This window comes from Galeopterus variegatus, unplaced genomic scaffold, assembly GCF_000696425.1.
Source record: "Galeopterus variegatus unplaced genomic scaffold, G_variegatus-3.0.2 Scaffold12770, whole genome shotgun sequence".
Lineage (NCBI taxonomy): Eukaryota > Metazoa > Chordata > Mammalia > Dermoptera > Cynocephalidae > Galeopterus > Galeopterus variegatus.
In genome coordinates this window covers 53234-57390 of record NW_007738881.1, presented here as the reverse complement: position 1 = coordinate 57390, position 4157 = coordinate 53234, and the positions used below count along the sequence as shown (strand labels likewise).

The following is a 4157-nucleotide window of genomic DNA, read 5'->3' as shown; positions in this document are numbered from 1 at the left end:
CAATTGTCAAGTTCCATTTGTTTGATTCTTCTAGCTCTGACTGTTAGTTTCAATTTTTCCCCTTTTGCTAGCTTTGTTTGGGATTACATATGCTTTTTCCCCCCTCTACTGCCTCCATTCCCCATCCTTTTTTTGATGGATACTTTCTTGGAATCCCCTGTGGACAAGGCAATAACACTTCATTTTGAAAGAACAAAGATTAGTTACAAGTCTCATTTATCTTCTTTTTTTCTTATTTTGAAATTTTACTTTTCAATTTTGAAATAATGGCAAACCTACAGAAAAATTGCAAGTATAGCAAAAAAATCCTCCCACATCCTCTCTACCCAGAGTCCCCAATTGTTAATGCTTTTCCACATTTGCTTCATTACCCTCTCATTCTCTCTCTCTGTATATGTAGTCATTTTTCTAATAGAATTCACTATCACCTCTAAATACTCCAGTGGGTACTCCAAAAGCAAGGACACCCCTATACATTATCACTAACATCCTTCTCATTCAGTAAATAAATATTGATTAACACTACTCTCCAACCCATGCATCCCACTCAAAGTTAATCAAGTTCCTCAACAATATCTCTTTAACCTTTCTGGTCCAGTAAGTCATCCAAGGTACCTACTGCATTTAGCTGCCATGTCTCATCAGACTCTGTCAAGCTCTTAAGTCTTTCCATATTTCTTGGTTCCTTAAAAAGTTCACTGCCTTCATGCTGCAGGATGACTCTCAACATGTATCTGTCTGATGTTTCACTTGACCAGACTCAGGCCATGCATTCTTGACATTACTCATAAGGCACACAGTGACAATGTCCAACTACTGATTCTAAAATTGATCACCTGGTAAAGTAGGTGTCTGCTTGGTTTCTTCAATGTAAATCAATTTTGGGATAGGTGGCTAGATCAGAAAGGATAAAAATATATTGTTAGGGAACTTGGTGAATTTGAGTGGGGTCTGAGAATTGGATGGTAGTGGTGTTCTTGATGTTACCCACTTAAAGTCTCTTTTATCTTTAAGGAATATCAATTTCTGGAAACTTTTGTTCATATGAACTATTATTGTACTATGACCTTTGTTCAGATTTTTAATTAGGTAAATTAGTTGTAACCAATCCCAAATATGTCAAATGATCTGTAGAAAACAATCTGTACAATCTATTTCATGCTGTCATTGTTGTTTTTGATATTATTGTCATTATAATTTTATAAATAGAAAAGATTATCTCCTAGTGCAATGGTGTATAGTGATTAACAGATGCAAGTAAAATTGTGGAAAATTAATTTAATTAATAAAGCCATCTTTGAAATCATGGTTGAGGATCATATGATTAGGCTTCAAATGTTACAAAATAAAATAAAGTTATCTTATCAACAGGCATTTATTTAGAACCTAAATTAAGCCAAGGACAGTAATGAGGTACATGACCACAGAGTGGAACAATATTTTATCTGACAGTAAGGATTTCACAGTGTTATTAGAGAAACAGAATAAAAGAGAGTGTTAAATGTATACATAAAAATACATTATGCGGTTTTCTATAAATGCTGTACTATCATAATACTTCAGTTCGAACATCCTACATAATATTTTTATTTATTTAATTTATTTATTTTTTAAGTGTTAAATATTCTCTATTTGATATTATACATGAGTCACACTAAAATACCTTTCAATAAGTAAAAATCAGCATTTTAGATACAGTAAAATATTGTTATAATTAAGACCAAAAACATAAAGGAGACCTTGCTACTTTATCGTCAGCTCTTGCCTTTAACAGGCTAATGAACACAAGTTAAAACATCGATGAGTCTTGCTCAGTTCTGAGACAGTGAAAAGATCTCCATAGTATTTAAATGTATTCATATAACTAGTTATTTAAGTCTAGATATAAAACCAATCTCGAACAGGTTTTGAGATGGCACTCACCATCTTTATGAAAAGTTGAACATTACTAATCAAGTCCAATCATATCTTTAGAAAGGGGAAACAGTGATAGTATTTATTGAACCAGAATTACTATCAAAATTCAAAAAAACCTATCATATTCATTTCACCACAAGCCAGTCTTCCTTAAATCAGGACTTTCCACCAAAAATATTCTGTCAGCCATTCATGATCTGAATTATGGTGTATGAGATCAATTAAATTATGGTACACGTAAAAAGTCATGAGATATTTCTGCTTTGTAATAAGTAAGACAGTGTCCAACTATTTCTCATTAGTAGCTTTTTTGAGATAAGTATCAAGTCTTCCCTTTCTGCCTCCTTAATGCCAGGGAAGATCATTTTTGTTCCAGGAATGTACTTCTTAGAATTCTCCGAGTACTCCATCAGCATCTTCTCTCCCCAGGTGATGCCTTTCTTCTTGCTGGCATTTGTGCAAGAGAACCCAGCTGCCTCACCTGTCTTCTGCCCACACAGACAATGGACATTTGGCCCAGTTTTGTGCCTGCCTCCCTTCTCCATGGTGTTGTACTGGACACATTTCTGAACTCAGATCTTCTTGGCTTTCTCAACATTTCGCATTTTTAATTCTCTTGTCGCTCATGTTAGGAAAGTTCCCACCTGGAAGCTAGACATCCCGCTCTCCACCTACGTAATGGCTTTATTGTATACTTTATTTATTGACTTTTTTCTTATATTGAATTGAGACTCTTCATCGCCCCAAAAGGTCATTATTTTTAGATCACTTTAAGAAAGTAAAATTAGCTGACCAGAATTAGAGAAGAGGCCTGGGTGGAAAGTGGATAATAGGGATAGTTAATTACAAGTAAGAGGGGTCTCAGTATTTCACCATCCAGAAATTCTAATATAAAAGATATTTTAAAAATTATTTTCTCAAACAGTGTATATATTTTTACCTTTGGTAGAATGACCTAAGTAACACTTCATTATAAAAAGTATTTTTTAAAACATACTTCCTCCTAAGATGTTCCTCCCTAATTTCTATCCTTATTTATTATGAGAAGATATCTATTCTGCTCTTTAATATTTATGTTCTGGGTTAGTATCAGTCTTTCCTTGGAGACAGGTGTGACGTTCTCTGGTTCCATATACAAGTCATAACAATCAGGATCAGTTTCGTGAGCAAGCAACCTATACAGTCAGTCACGTAAGGCCCTACCTCAGAAGGGCCCTGAACTTGAGGTGATGCACTGAACTCAGTGCCTTACAATTATTAATAATTTTATTATGAACTATGTGGTATATGAGAAGTTCGAGGGGACAATGGAGCACTGTGTGAGTAGAGTAGATATCCGCCGTTCCTTGCTGCTCCACTTGCATATAGTGTTTGCAGGCCCCATGAGCACAGAATCCCAGTGTACCCACAATGCTTGGGATTAAACAACACTCGAGCTGAACTGAATACAAGGTAAGCATGTGTCTCAGCTCAGGCTGTCATAACAAAATGCCATCAATGGCATGGCTTAAACTACAGGCATTTATTTTCTCAAAGTTTTGGAGACTGGAAGTCAGTCATTAGGTCACCAGCATGATCGAATTCTGCTGAAGTTTCTCCTTCTGGCTTTCCAATGGCTGTCTTCTCACTGCTTTCTCACATGTCAGACAGAAAGAGAGCTCTGTTGTCCCTTCTTCTTCTTATAAGGGCACCATAGCAGATGTTACATTTATGACTGAATAAACTGGGGTGGGGCAGCCCTAATAGGCCATGCTTTCCATACAAACCAGTACTTGCTTTGAATGCAGAAAGAACATCATGGTGTCCTAAGAAGCATTAATGACCAAAGAACCCTATTATACTCTTTCTTAGTCATGTTACTTCCCTGCATTAGCCAACTTATGCTGACAATAGTGACATGGAAGGAAAAAGAAAGACAGGCCAACCCATAGTTAATTTTCCTTTCAATTCTTTCTCACTCCTTCATAAGCTCAAGTTAAAGAGGGTTGGTAAAATGTGCACGTGTCAAAATATAAATAAAACCATTTTGAATTAGTTTTTTTCAACTTTTTTATTGTTCTAATAAGAATTACATATACACATATATGATACATATAAACACAATACATACATCATATATACACATATATGATACATGTATAAACATATGTATCATATATATATAATTTTTATAAGAATATTTATAAATGTATGTTTATGACACATACATTTTTAATGTGTATATGTTTATGAAATTACCT

General features: G+C 34.8%; 1 pseudogene; it reads right to left on the bottom strand.

Annotated features, from left to right (window-relative positions):
• Positions 1-2205: 2205 nt before the first annotated feature.
• LOC103581308 lies at positions 2206-2522 on the bottom strand (annotated as a pseudogene).
• Positions 2523-4157: the final 1635 nt, after the last annotated feature.